Source organism: Macaca thibetana, chromosome 13 (genome assembly GCF_024542745.1).
Source record: "Macaca thibetana thibetana isolate TM-01 chromosome 13, ASM2454274v1, whole genome shotgun sequence".
Classification (NCBI taxonomy): Eukaryota; Metazoa; Chordata; class Mammalia; order Primates; family Cercopithecidae; genus Macaca; species Macaca thibetana.
The window spans coordinates 64,310,070-64,325,850 of NC_065590.1; the positions used below are offsets into that span (position 1 = coordinate 64,310,070).

Below are 15,781 nucleotides of genomic sequence, written 5' to 3' on the forward strand. Positions count from 1 at the left end.
GTCTCAAAAAAAAAAAAAAAAAAAAAACTACAAAACATTGCTTAAAGAAATTGAAGGCCTAAATAAATTGAGAGGTATGCTGTGTTTATGGAATCAGAAGACACACTTTTAAGAAGGTAATTCTGAAATCGTTGAATGTATTGATCAATACATTGAACACATACATTTACATTTTTTGAGACCTGTCTTAAAAAAAAAAAAACTATGAAACATTGCTTAAAGAAATGGAAGGCCTAAATAAATGGAGAGATATTCTGTGTTTATGGAATCAGAAGACTTTTTTTTTTTTTTTTTGGAGACAGAGTCTCACTCTATCCCCCAGGCTGGAGTGCAGTGGTGTGATTTCAGCTCATTGCAACCTCTGCTGCCTCCCAGGTTCAAGCAATTCTCATGCTTCAGCCTCCCAAGTAGCTGGGATTACAAGCATCCGCCACCACACCCAGCTAATTTTTGTATTTTTAGTAGAGATGGGGTTTCACCATGTTGGCCAGGCTGGTCTCGAACTCCTGACCTCAGGTGATCTGCAGAAGACATATTTTGAAGAAGGTAATTCTCAAATTGTTGAATGTATTGATCAATACATTTAACAGAATTTCTATCAAATCCAAGCAGACTTTTTCATAGAAATTGGTAAACTGAATCTAAAATTTTTTTTTTTTTTTTTTTTTTTTTTTTTTTTGAGACGGAGTCTGGCTCTGTCGCCCAGGCTGGAGTGCAGTGGCGTGATCTCGGCTCACTGCAAGCTCCGCCTCTCGGGTTCACGCCATTCTCCTGCCTCAGCCTCCCGAGTAGCTGGGACTACAGGCACCCACAACTGCGCCCGGCTAATTTTTTTGTATTTTTAGTAGAGACGGGGTTTCACCGTGGTCTCGATCTCCTGACCTTGTGATCTGCCCGCCTCGGCCTCCCAAAGTGCTGGGATTACAGGCATGAGCCACCGCGCCCGGCCTGAATCTAAAATTTATATGAAAATGTAAAGGACCTGTAATGGCCAAAACCATTTTGAAAGAGAAGAACAAAACTGGAGAATTTATAGGCCAGGCACGGTGGCTCACGCCTGTAATCCCAGCACTTTGGGAGGCTGAGGCGGGAGGATCATGAGGTCAGGAGATCGAGACCATCCTGGCTAACACGGTGAAACCCTGTCTCTATTAAAATACAAAAAATTAGCTGGTTGTGGTGGTGGGCGCCTGTAGTCCCAGCTACTTGGGAGGTTGAGGCAGGAGAATGACGTGAACCCAGGAGGTGGAGCTTGCAGTGAGCCAAGATTGCACCACTGCACTCCAGCATGGGTGACAGAGCAAGGCTCTGTCTCAAAAAAAAAAAAAAAAAAAAAAAAAAATTGGAGAATTTATAATACCTAGTTTCCAAACTTACTCTAAATGTACAGTAATCAGCACAGTGTAGTGTTGGCATGACACTATACTGACAGGTCAATAGAACAGAATGAAAGTACAGCAACAGAGCAACACATTTATGGACAGCTTATTTTTGATAAGATACCAAGGCAATTCAATCAGGAAAGAATAAGTTTTTCAACAAATTGTGCCATAATTTAGATACCCACATATCCCACCCCCTCTCAAAATAAGACCCTTACCTCACACCATACACAAAAATTAAGTCAACTCAAAATGGAGCATAAACCTAAATGTAAGAACTAAGTCATGGACTAAAATCTTGGTGACCTTGAGTTAGACAAAGGTTACTTAGATATAGCACCAAAAGTACAATCAATAATGGGTAAAGAAATCAATGAATTGAACTTCATCAAAATGTTAAGATTTTGCTCTTTAATAGACATTAAAAAATGAAAATCCAAGCCACAAACTGGAAGAAATTACAAATTATATATCCACAGGCCAAGCACAGTGGCTCACACCTGAAATCCCAGCACTTTGGGAGGCCGAGGTGGATGGATCACCTGAGGTCAGGAGTTGAAGACCAGTCTGGCCAACATGGTGAATCTTGTCTCTACTAAAAATACAAAAATTAGCTGGGCATGATGGTGTGCACCTGTAGTCTCAGCTACTCAGGGGGCTGAGGCAGGAGAATCAGTTGAACCTGGGAGGCGGAGATTGCAGTGAGCTGAGATTGCACCACTGCACTCCAGCCTGGGTGACAGAGCAAGACTCTGTCTCAAAAAATATACATATTATATATCCAACAAGGGAACTATATCTAGATTATACAGAAAAGCTCTACAACCCAATAATGAAAAGAGAAGCAACTCAATAAAAAGCAGACAGAAGCCCAGAGTGGTGGCTCGCACCTATGGTCCCAGCTACTGGGGAGGCTGTGACAAGAGGATTGCTTGAATCCAGGAGTTTGAGGCTGTGATATCACGCCACCGCACTCTAGGCTGGGGGACAGAACAAGACCCCATCTCAAAAACAAAACAAAACAAAAACAAAAAAATACTTCACCAAAGAGGATATATTAATGTCTAATAAGCATATGAAAAGCTATTCAACATTATTAATGCAGTTCATTGTACATAAACTATAACTCAAAAAAGCTTTAAAATGTAAAACTTATTGGTTATCTTTAGAAATTATTAGGGAATCAAAAAGAGAAAGAATCAAGCAATTATCTAGTCTTTCTTATGTGAATTGTGCTTCCATAGTCATAAATGCAGAAGGAATAATAGAAAAGCGCCATTGGGGAATCCTCAATAAAAATAATAGGTTTAGACCAAGATAATCAATGGCTGCTAAAACATTAGGTTAGAGGCTGGTGAAGGATTTTTTAATGGATGGATTCAGCCGACCATGCTGATGAAGGATTAGAGGCTGATGAAGGATTTTATAATGGATGGATTTTGCTGACCATGCTGAAATCATCAATCAAAAGTAATATTTCTAAATGTGGGACAACCAGACATTATGTACTTTCTTTTGTAATGCAATAGCACACAGTACCATCTAGAATATATTTTAGGGGGAAAATAATCTGAATACTGTAAAGCTTCTAGATATAATTGCCTTGAGGGATTGAAGAACATGGGGCTGAAGAAAACCTTGAGCACATAATTAGCCAAAATCTGTGGGAAATTCTAAAGGTCAACAAAGAAATGTCATAAAAGGGGGTGGAAAGAGAGGGAGTTGGAATAGATTAAAAGAGACTTAAAGGATACACCAATCAAATGCCAAGTACGCCCCATGTTTGGATCTTGATTCAAACAAACCAACTGTAAAAATATTTTTCAGAGATATGGGTAGCAATTTGAATGCAGATGATATATGAGATGAAGCTAAGTAATTATTATTACTCTTGTTGGGTGTAATAATGATACTGTGGTTATGCTTTTTTAAAAAAGTGATTAGCTGTTGGGTATATATGCTGAAGTGTTGACAGGTTAAATTAAACCATATCTAGGATTTCCTTCAAAATATTCCAGGGGTAAGGGGTGAATGTTGTGGGAAGGATATAGATGAAACAATGTTGACAATTCTTTAAAGCGGAAACATGGGGGTTAACTATACTGTTCTCTCTACTTTTGTGTATGTTTGAAATTTTCCATAATAAAGAATTGGGCTTTGGTTTTGTTTTGTTGAATTTAAATGAGCTTGTTTCTACAGATCACAGCCCTCTGGCTGTGTTCTGACCTACTGAGAGTTCAACAGGACCCCCTCCTTTTACCCATATGGAGGCCACACACTCAATATCTGTAGGGTACAAATGACTGAAATGAGTCTGGGATAAAGAAAACAGCAAAGCAAGCCAGTGAATCATGGCAGCTGGCACCTACCTCTGTGTTGGAGACTAATAGAGAGTGACAGGGACCGTGGCAAACCAAAAGCCACATACACATCCAAGTTGGGCAGTCAGTCTTGCTATGTAGGAATAAAGGCCCCAGATGGCTGGGCTTCTGACTTGTTTTTTTGTTTTTTTTGTTTTTTTTTTGAGACAAGGTCTCACTCTGTCTCCCAGGCTGGAATACAGTGGTGTGATCTCGGCTCACTGCAACCTCCGCCTCCCAGGTTCAAGAGATTCTCCTGCCTCAGCTCCCCCCAGTAGCTGGGACTACAGGCACGGCTAATTTTTGTATTTTTAGTAGAGAAGGGGTTTCGCCATGTTGGCCAGGCTGGTCTTGAACTCCTGACCTCAGGTGATCCACCCACCTCCATCTCCCAAAGTGCTGGGATTACAGGCGTGAGGCACCGCACCCAGCCCTGACTTTTCATTAGAAACTGAAAATCTCAGCATTTCTGTGAAATCTCCGAATATGTAGGCAAATGATTTTTTTTTTAATGTCAGTACTTTGCAAGTTAGTGCTGGAAGGCCAAACAAAATCTGTCTGCAGGCTAGATTTGTTCCACAGATGGCTGTTTTGTGATCCCTGACACTACACCATGTAATGCATTATATAGTAATGCATTAATAATCGGTTGACATTCTTAGCAGTTGGGTCACACTGCTGGCACGACCAAGGTTGCACACATCCGAGATCCCCAGATCTTTTACATGCAAACAGCTGTCAAGCCAGGCATCCTCACACATGGCACTTTGAACTGAACATAGACTTACAATTATCTCTATGAAAATTGCATCTTGTCATTTGTCAGAAACATTTGTCTCTGGATTGGCTCCACTCTTCTTCCAAATTCTACTGAATGTGCACTCCTTTCAGGCTGTGTCACCCCTAGCTCTGATGAGCTTGTCTTCATCCAAGCATTCTACAAAGCCAAGGTCAGCCTGGGTTACATCAGGTTTCTCTCCTGCTGGGGCCTGGGGCTGTTCAGTTGTCACTTCAAGCCTCCTTCCCAGTTTGGTCACTTCGTACTTACCCACTTCCTTCTTGAAGCCACTACACAGTATAGTCAGGCCTAAGCCAGTGATCTGATGCTAATAAAAATGTCATAATACTTTGTGGTTTTTAAAGCATTTTCCTGTATTCTGACTTGATTTTTTTTTTTAATTGAGACAGAATCACTCAGGCTGGAGTGCAGTGGTGTAATCTCAGCTCACTGCAGCCTCTACCTCTTGGGCTCAGGTGAGCCTCCCACCTCAGCCTCCCAAGTAGCTGAGACTACAGGTGTGCCTCACCACACTGGGTTAATTTATGTATTTTTTGTAGAGACAGGGTTCCCCATGTTACCCAGGCTGGTCTTGAACTCCTGGGCTCAAGCAATCCTTCTGCCTCAGCCTTCCAAAGTGTTGGAATTACGGTGTGAGCCACCATGCCCTGCTGACTTGATTTTTATCACCCACCACAACCTTAAAAAATTCTATCAACATCACTTTAAGACATTGGACCACAAATAGGTTCACAGTATGTTTGTTGTTTATGGCCTAATCAATTTCTTAGCTGAAGATTTCTAAATTAAGGAAAGAACAACTAGTTTAGCTTCCTTCCAACTCTACCATCTTAACAGAGAAACAGTTGCCAAAGCCACTGCCATTCCAGCAGTAACCAGCAGGGACAGAAACAATATTGAAGAATGTTCTAACCATAACAGTTGTTGGAAAATGGAATAGGTTGCCTTGAGAGGAACTGAAATTGTGATGCTTGTAGTTTTCAAATAGGAGCTGGGGTTTTGTGGAAGGAATTTCTCTGTGATAGGAGGTTGACAGAATGATCTCTCATTCATTTATTGTTGTCTGTTTGGGATCTTGCTTTGAGCTGAGCTCTGAGAAGTACCTAAGAGACTCCTGGTGGTCAGTGAGTTACCTGTGAAGGTTAGAAACCTGCACTTACCGAGTCTGATCACTTTTCTGCTTTGTGCATTTTAAAATTAATCACCTCTTACAAAGCAGTTTTTGGCAAATTTCCTTTTGAAAATGCCAACCCTTTCTCCATTATTAAAAAATGGAAAGAATCGATACGATGGACTATTAGTCACAAAAAGACATGAAGCAGTGATATATGGTACAATATGGATGAATCTTGAAAACATTATAAAGTGAAAAAGCCAATTACAAAAGACCACATGCTGTATAATTCCATTCATAGGAAAGTCCAGACTAGGGAAATCTACAGAGACAAAAGGTGGCTTTGTGATTGCTTAGGGCTGGTAGGGGAACAGGATGGAAGATGGGAGGGTGAGAACTAGTCTTGAGGTGATGAAAATGTTTGAAAATTGACTGTGGTGATGATTGTACTTACCTGTGAACATACTAAAATCCATTGAACTGTACACTCTAAAATGGACGAGTTGTATGGTACAGGAATTATATCCCATTAAAGCTATTGGGTTGTTTTGTTTTTGTTTTTGTTTTTTTAAGAAAGTAAGCAATTTGTTGGTTTTTTTTTTTTTTTTTTTTTTTTTTTTTTTTGATACGGAGTCTCGCTCTGTCGCCCAGACTGGAGTGCAGTGGCACGATCTCGGCTCACAGAAACCTCCGCCTCCCGGGTTCAAGCAATTCTCCTGCCTGAGCCTCCCAAGTAGCTGGGATTACAGGCACACGCCGCCACGCCTGGCTAATTTTTTGTATTTTTAGTAGAGGCGGGATTTCACAGTGTTAGCCAGGATGGTCTCCTGACCTCGTGATCCGCCTACCTTGGCCTCCCAGAGTGCTGGGATTACAGGCGTGAGCCACTGCGCGAGGCCGCAAGGTGTTTTTGTTGTTGTTTTTGGTTTTAGACAGGTCTGGCCCAGGCTGGAGTGCAGGGGTGCCATCTCAGCTCACCACAACCTCCGTCTCTCGAATTCAAGAGATCCTCCCACCTCAGCCTTCCGAGTAGCTGGGATTACAGGTATGTGCCACCATACCCGGCTAATTCTTCTATTTTTAGTAGATACGGGGTTTCACCCTGATGGCCAGGCTGGTCTTAAACTCCTGGGTCATAACAACAACAACAAAAAATTCCGCCCACCTTGGCCTCCCAAAGAGCCAGGATTACAGGCGTGAGCCACCGCACCTATATTATTATTATTATTATTATTATTATTATTATTATTATTATCATCAAATGGATAGAGATTTTATTTGTTTCCAAGCCTGGGCTGCATTTCTACAGGGCACCCACCCCATGCCTCTGAGGATGTCTGTGAGCCAGAGGCGACCTCCCCGGGGTTGGCGAGGAACCCGGCGCCAGGACGAGGGGAAGTGGGCGGCCCTTCCCACATTCCAGTTGGCACAAGGTTCCTGTTCTGCATCTGGGGGCTGGGTGGGTGAGAGCAACCGAAGCCTGGGCTAGCGGAGGAGATAGACGAGAGCTCCCTCCTCCATCCACTTCTCTGAACGTTTTAGGTCTTGCTTTTTACCACTCGCGGGGTAATATTTGCATCCAAAATCTAGCAACGATCCCGTCCATGAAAACAGCTGAAAATCTCCCCTTTGAAAGAACACGTCCGGGAGTCTTTCCAACCCTTAACTAAGCTTGTGCCCGCTTTGCCCACCCCCCTGGGGATGTGGAGCAGGGCGCATCCGCCCACAACTTGGCCTATTTCCCGGCCCCCGGGAGGACTTCTGAACCAGGATCTGTGACGTGCCACTAGGAGAAGGGGCACAGGATGGGTAGGGGAACTCTCCGAGCACATTCCCCAAACTGCAAATCTGCCCAGGGACGGCCGGGCGCCTGGGTTGAGAAGGGCCCGCAGTCTATTGGTCTCTGCAGACAGAAGCGAGGGGGAAGAACTCATCACGAGTTACAAGGGCGGAAAACAGCCGCCCCAGATCTCTCCACAGCTCCACGGACGCCCCGCGCTGGGCCTCGGGCCCTAACGCCTGGGAGTGGTCGGCGGTGCTTGGGCCCCGCCAGGGGGCGAGAGGCAGGGGCCCGGCCCTGGGCCTCATCTCGGCACCGGGAGCTCCGGCTCGCACTGTAGAGTGAAGTGCCCAGAATATTCGATCCCCACGGCCAGCTAGGGACCCCGCCACAATGGAGCGCCTCGCCACCTCCATCCGCCCTCCCGTGGTCCGGGACTAGGTGCAGTTGCAGGACCCGCCTAAGAAGTGCACTAGAAGGACGCAGTCGGTGGATGTCCGGGTTCGAGCGGCTGGATGTCGCGCGTTGGCAACAAGTAGCTCGGAAAACAGGCATTGAGAGTCCACTGCCAGCTGCTTTCTGCTTGCGGCCAATGGAGACGTGCGACACAGCAATTAGAGACAAGAAGGGAGAAGTCTAAAGAAAGACTAACTCCTTCCTTCTGGCAAGGGGATACACAAAAGGGGTTGCAGACATCCAAAAGGGTCGTGCTCCAGGTGAGGCTCGAACTCACAACCTCGGCATTGCTCTGCATGTACTGCTGTATAAGTACCGCGCGCTAACCGATTGCGCCACTGGAGCTCCGCTGAACGGGCCTAGCGATGGCTCTATCAGGGCGCACTGGCGCCCGCGGCGGGCCTCGGCGGAGCATGCGCGTTCGCGGCGCGAGCCCAGGCCCGAGCCTTCTGCGACTTCGCGCCGAACTCCCGGCTGTCCCCCGGCGGAGCAAGCAGGGGAAGCTTGCGAGTGTTGCCCTCGGGAGAGGAGCCGCCTAGCCTGGCCGTGACGGGAGGGCCACGGGGGCCCTGCAAAGAGCGCAGCGCGCAGCCCCGGGCCTCGCCGTAGGAGGTGCGGCCCCAGCGCCTGCGGCCGGAAAACCCCCTCTATGGGCTTCGCGTCCCAGAGCCGGCCCGCGAGGGGCAGGGCCCAGGCCCGGGGAGCGGCAGGCGGTCCTCGCCGCGGTGGTGACGCGGGCCGGGGGTGGGGCTGGGGATGTGGATGAGCCGGGCGGCCTTGCTCCCGCGCCCCGGGGAGGCCCGACCCGACTCCCCGCGGGGCCCCCGGAAGGAGCGCGTCCGGAGCCCCCCAGTGGCGGCTGTCAGGGGGCGCCCCGGCTGGGCGAGGCCAGGGGCCGGGGACGGCGCGCGGCTGTGGCTTGGCGCCTGGTCTGACTCGCCAGGTTCCCGCGGCCCTTGGGCCCTCCAGGCAGGAGGCGGGGACCCGAAACCTGGCCAGGCCACCCCAAGCGGAGGACGCGGACATAGCTCGGGCTTTGGAGAAGTTGCAGCCCAAACCCTGCGTGTTTTGTTGGGCCACAAAATGATGTTAAAACTAATTTCCAGTATTTAAAGTGAGGAGATCTCATACAAATACCTAGATATCCATTTAAAAGCAAAATCTAACCATTTCACCCAAGGCTGAGTTGTGACTGTTCTGGGCCGTAGGCACTTTTGTCTTCGTAGGCTCCTGTCCTCCATTTAAAAAAAAAAAGTTTTGAAAAATTATATTTTACCACTGTGATGATATAAAAATGAATGTAATTCAAACTGAATTTATTGCTATATTATTACTATTTTTTCATTTATTACTATATTTGTTTTCTTCTCATTTCAAAAGAAATTAACATTTAAATGTTTTTTTCTGGTCTAGGCACTGTGCCTGTTGTACCTAACTGATAAGCCTGCCAGGAACCTGGTCCTCTGGGGAAGGTAGCAGGTACCTCCCGAGTGCCAGCAGCCTCCCGAGTGCCCACCACCCCCCGTCTCTTCCTTCAGGCTTGTCTCACTCATCTTGATGGTCTCTGAGCACCTGTTGGCATGTTGATCACCTGTTTGGTGACTTCCGCTCTCCTAGGAGAGCGCCGAGCAAACAACAGAATGATTATTGCAATAATGGGGGAAACTGCATGAGCCAAGCGATGGACAGAATGAAGGTCATTTGTGTAGTCAAATGACTTGGCCACAGTAACGGGTTGTGTTAGGGCCACAAATGTCAAGCAGTGGGATGGTACTGGACTTTAGAAGGCCTTGAAACTCAAGCAGAAGAGTTAAAGTGATCAGCTAGACCGGGAGGAGGTAGCAAAAGATTCTGTGTAAGGCAGGGGGCCTCCCGAAGGAGTTTTTAGGAAGGTCTCCCTAGAAAGAAGCCAGGGGAGGCTGTTTCCAGATAGTATTGTAAGCTGAGAGACACGCATGGAGACTCAGGAACTCAGAACAGGGATGGTCATCTCCGCAAGATCCCATCCCGCACCAGGCAGGTGGTGGGATGCAGGGCTCTTTACAGCATGCCAGGATTGGGCTCCTTGGAGCTTTTGTGGGTGAGGCCAGGGTAAATCAAGGCCACAGAGAGTGATCTGTTAAATAAGTTCTTCCTGACAGCTGGAACAGGATGAAAAGGTAAATGCATGGTTTGTGCAGGGTGGGGATGATTTTTTCCCCTCTAAACTGAAAGGGGTTAATTCTTGGTAAACAAGTAAATTGTGGACCCACACACAGCGTCTTCTCAAATCCCGTAGCGTTTGCACAATCTGCCCTTCCTCCGGAGTCTCTCAGGCAGAGCCCACCTGGTGAACCACGAGCAGCAGAGTTGACTCTCGGTGGTCCAGCGTCCCTTCCCACTAGCCCCATTCATGTATCTACTCCTTTACTGGTTCCGCAGATACTGATTCCCCAACAGTATGTAAGGGGAAAGCAGCACCTCATAAAGGGAACCTAAATTGCTTAGCCCCCAAGAATATTGGTTTTCTAATGAGGAGCCTAGTGCGGGTAAGGCTGCACCTGGTGAAGGGGGCAGGGTCAGAAACTCCGCTGCTGGAAATCTTTTCCAGCAAGGAAAAGTCTCCTGGGACCTGAAAGGCACTTAACCTGACCCGGACTGCCTCTAAAGAACAATGAACTAGGAGTCTTCGCTGTGGTCCTCTTAAGTTTGTAAGAGACTGTAATAAGTCTCTTACTCTCTCCGGGCCTCAATTTGCTCATCTATAAATTGAAGAATGTAGACTAGATAAGAGCTCTCCAGCCTGGCTTGACTGGTAGAGGACTCCTTTTACCATGTATACTCTTGCCAACACCTAGAAATTATTTTATCATGCAATGATTTGTGTATGATGTGTAATAGAGAAGGGATTGTTAAATAAAACTTATTTTAGATCCATGTATAACTTTAAAACAGTAATATCGGCTGGGCGCTTTGGCTCACGCCTGTAATCCCAGCCCTTTGGGAGGCTGAGGCAGGTGAATCACTTGAGGCCAGGAATTTGAGACCGGCCTGGCCAACATGGCGAAACTTCGTGTGGGTTGCAGTAAGCTGAGATCACACCACTGCACTTCAGCCTGGGCGACAGAGAGAGACCCTGTCTCAGTAAATAAATAAATACAGCAGTAATATCTATATTATTAACAGACGAGTTTCAACCTTTTCACATTTTCCAAGTAATGCAGAATGTTTAAAGTAATTATGTAAGGGGAAAGCATGCTTTGTTAACAAATATCTTTTAAAATAACATATATCTGGTATTGGGATAAATGTATATTAAAATGTATGAAACTTAATGACTCATTGTAGCATCAAAAATAGACAAAAACTGCTTTCCTAAATGAATGTTTGGAATTTATGCCTTTTGCATTTTTTTAAAAAAACTGGTTTATTTTTATTTCATTTTTTGTGTCTAAATGATGAGATAAAACAGAAGGGTTCAGACTGCTGTATGCAAGTGACATTCTGCAAATAGCATGATGTGGGTATGGCTGGTCTTTATTTCTAATAATGAGAGGCCAAATCAGATCTAATGGTCACTATATTTTCTCTTTATGACTTTGGTTTCAGATATACAAGAGACACTGTGAGGAGCCATATAAACAGTTTGATGAGCTGAATGCAATGTGTAGGTCTAGTGAATGAAAATCGTCTTGGTTCAAAATTGTAGAATTCTCATTTGATGGTCCTCATTTACTTTATTCCATCAAACGTTTTATATTTTCTATTTTTAGCCAGCATTTCATTATGGATATATATTAAGCAGCATATGACTTTTAAAAATATTGCTGTAGAGTAGTCAAAGCCCACATGAGAAGCCACCCAAGCAGCTGTCGTATGAACGCATATCTGGTGTTCAAGGAATGAATGCTTCATGTACCGGTGAGCACGCATTCGGAGGCTTCCAAAGTGATTCCATTTTAATGGGTAGCAGGGGATCTTAAAGGATTATTTTAATTGTTATTTTTCCAAATGGAAAAGTAAAAGACGCCACTGCCACATGCAGCACTGTGGACCTTCCTGAATGCCTTTCAGAACCCCCTCCATTTGTCAGTGTCTGATGTCCCGTCCTGTCCTGATAGTCCATGATGCTCAACAGCACCCCGTGGGAAAATGACCCCTTATTTTCCCTTAGGAGGAGAAAGAGGTGTAGGTCTCAAGGCCCACACTCTAGGGAAGTATGATGCAGATTTGAACCAATTACACATAGAGTGGAACATACGATAATTTGAGGGATCCCATCAAATTACCCGGATTGACACCAAAATGAAGAAGTGGTGACAGCCTGTCAGATTAGAAAAATTTTAAAGATTGGTAATGTCCAGTGTTGATGAGAGTGTGGGGAAATGGATACTCTATAGTTGGTTTTGTTTTAAGATAGTTCATCAGAATCTGTCAGTGTTTTAAATGGATGTATCTTTTGACCTAGCAGTTTCTATAGGATTCTCTCTTACAGATACACCCATACTTGTGAACAAATATGCCATATTTCATCAAATCTAAAACACCCTAAATTGTAACATGTGCTATTATTTTATGTACCATTAAGAAAACAAAACCTACCGTTTTAACTATGACACAGTCCTTTCATATCACTTAGAATTGCATTTTATACTCATTAAGATCGCTCCTAGCCGGGCGCGGTGGCTCACGCCCCTAATTCCAGCAGTTTGGGAGGCCAAGGCAGGCAGATCACGAGGTCAGGAGATCGAGACCATCCTGCCTAACATGGTGAAACCCCGTCTCTACTAAAAATACAAAAAATTAGCCGGACGTGATGGTGGGTGCCTATAATCCCAGCTACTCAGGAGGCTGATTGAATGGTGTGAACCTGGGAGGCAGAGGTTGCAGTGAGCCAAGATCGTGCCACTGCACTCCAGCCTGGGAGACAGAGCGAGATTCCATCTCAAAAAAATATATATATATATCTCCTATGACTCAATGTATTTTCAATCATATTTTCCTCTGGAGAGCCATTGCTTTCTGCCCACCTTTTCAGCCTCATAGTTTCTGTCACTGACAAACACTTCAAGGAGGACAGCAGCTCAGGGTGCTGAGCTCACCTGAATGCACTTCTCCATGAAATTTTGGCCCCTTAGCCCTTAGACTGTTGCCTTGGTGGCTCATTGCTGCATTCAGACAGATTGGGGGTAGGGTGGGGTATTTACAGAATTTCTAGCTACTAGCAGTGGGAAGGTTAGTTTGATGGAAGCTGATGCATCTATAGATAATGTGACCACATAATTTATCCTCCAAACAGGGACATTTCTGAGAGTCAAAAGGAGCACTATTAATAATACTGGACCAACAAGCATGAATTGTGCTGTCCCGGACAATCTGGAACATATGGTCACCCTAATCCTAGCTCCCTTTTGTATTCCTATAAATATATAAACCATAATTAGGAAAAACTCCTTGTTAAATGTCTCTATAAGAACACGGATGGGGTGTGTACCAGTCCATTTCATACCGCTCTGCTCCCAATTCACCCTTCTTGGCCCTGCCTTGTGATCCTGGAGCTGGACCCTGAAAGTATTTGTCTTGTCAGCTGGTGCCACTGTTGGGTCTTGTCAGTAGAAAGTGCTAGAGGAACACTAGAAGGTACTTCTCTTCCTAGCTCAGTGCTTTTCTTCTGGCTCCTACAGCACAGCTGTCAGTGGGCGGCTTCCCGGTGAGATTTTGCCAACACCCAACAGTGTCTCCTGCTTGCCATCCTCAGCCTGCAGCACCTCAGCAAACTCCTCCAGCATCCACAGGCCCCGTTGCCACCCTCACCAGTGAGCTCTGAATCTCAGCCTTGGATGGGAGGGAGAGTTTGTTGCTTCCTTGGGTTCCCTATGTCAGCCCTAAAGGTAGTGGCTGCTCCTTTTGTTATTCCTGAATTAACTAGAGTTCCATTTACCCTTCTTAGTAATTAATCCTCCTTTACTAGTTAATAATTTTTTACATTAATATTTCCCTATTCAAACTACTGGTGTGTCTGAATCCTGACTGATACAGGATGCATTAATTATTTCTTTTCACTTGTTGGAGAACAACAGCCTTCAAAGAACATGGAGAACATGGTGGTTGGTGGGTAAAAATAATACACTTACATAGTGCTTATCATATGCTAGGCACCACTCCAAGAACTTGACACCCTATGAAGCAATTTCATCTTCACAGCAACCCTATGAAGGAAGTAGCATTCTCGTTTCCTTTCACTGATGAGGAACGTGCAGCACAGTGAGGCTGTGCAATTTACCAAAACAAGTGGTAAAGCTAAGATTCAAATACAGATTGTGCAACTGAAGAGTCCATGCCCTCAAACGGTATGGAGTAGATGGCTCATTTTGCCACCTGGAGAACAGTGAGCATGTCTGGCCTTGACAACTCTGTGCCTCTCGGGGTCACCCTCAAGAGAGGCACAGAGCTCTTGTCAGGCTCACAGAAGCCTGCGTGATGGTGGCCAAAGCATTCCAACTTGAAATATGGGAAAGACGAGTTAGAACTCTGACCCCTAGAGAGGTGAAAACCACGACCCAGGCATGCTGGGCGCCGCTGTGCCTAGATTCCCCGCTGCTGAGGAATGGGGAGGGTTCCTCTCTCAATCCTGGCAAGGGATGGACCCAAACCTATTGGAGCAGATAGAGGTCTTGGAGGCCACAGCACAGATTATGATGGAGACTTTCCTGTGAGAGGAGAAAGGAAGAGTTTCAACAGAGCCCGCCAGGGAGCTCTGGGGTTTCAGTAACACTCAACGTGTTCCTTAGGTCAAAATTTTTGGGCAAGTAGGAAAGTCCACCTTGTGAGAAAGAGGAAAGACAAGAAACTGGAGTAAAACAACCTAAGTCCATGTTTCTGCTCAACCAACTGGTTGAGTGACTTCAATAGTTGTCCATTGATCATATATACCACAGTTGACTGAGCCATTCTCCTACTGATGGACATCCTAGGCTCTTTCCTGTGTGGGACTTTTACAAGCTTCTAGGAGCATATGTGTACAAGTATTTTTATTTTTATTTATCTTGGATAAATACAGAAATGGAATTGCTGGGTCATAATGTATGTTTATGTATAGTTTCTTTGTTTTTAGCATTTTTATTGTGGTAAATTACACATAACATAAAATTTACCATTTTAACTATTTTTACATTGTACAATCCAGTGGCACTTAGTACATTACCATGCCCGGCTAATTTTTGTATATCTCCTGACCTCAAGTGATGATTCACCCACTTCAGCCTCCTAAAGTGCTGGGATTACAGGCGTAAGCCACTGCGCCTGGCTTTTTTTTTTTTTTTTTTTTTTTTTTGTGGTAAAATATACAGAACATAAAATTTACCATTTTAACCCTTTTTAAGTGTGTGATTCAGTGGCATTAAATACATTTACATTGTTGTACAACCATCTCTACGATTGATCCCGCAACTTTTTTCTCATCTCAACCGAAACCCCATACCGGTTGAACAGTAACTCTCCATTCCCTCCTCCCTCGAGCCCAATGACCACTATTTTACCTTCTAGCTCTACAAATTTGACTACTCTAAATATTCATAAAAGTGGAATCATACAATATTTGTCCTTTTGTGTATGGTTTATTTCACTTAGCGTAATATTTTTAAGGTTTATTTGTGTTGTAACATCTATCAAAACATTTCGTCTTAAAGCTGAATAATATTTCATTATATGCGATACTACGTTTGCTTTATACATTCATCTGTCAATAGATGCTGGTTGTTTTCATCTTTTAGTTATTGTGAATAATGTTGCTACTAACATCAGTGTACAAATATGTGTTTGAGTCCCTGCTTTCAGTTCTCTTGGGTGTATATCTAAAAGTGGAATTCCTGGAAGATATAGTTAATTCTATGTTCAATTTTTTGATAAGCC

General features: G+C 44.8%; 1 protein-coding gene and 1 non-coding gene across 4 annotated transcripts in view; one reads left to right on the forward strand and one right to left on the reverse strand.

Moving 5' to 3' along the window:
- LOC126934205 (cytochrome c oxidase subunit 7A-related protein, mitochondrial) overlaps positions 1-15,781 on the forward strand; it is a 723,522-nt gene that overhangs the window by 235,074 nt on the left and 472,667 nt on the right. The gene's annotated exons all lie outside the window — the stretch shown is intronic.
- TRNAI-UAU (transfer RNA isoleucine (anticodon UAU)) lies at positions 8,144-8,236 on the reverse strand. Its single transcript is given in 2 exon segments — positions 8,144-8,179; positions 8,199-8,236. It is a non-coding gene; the product is annotated as a tRNA-Ile (tRNA).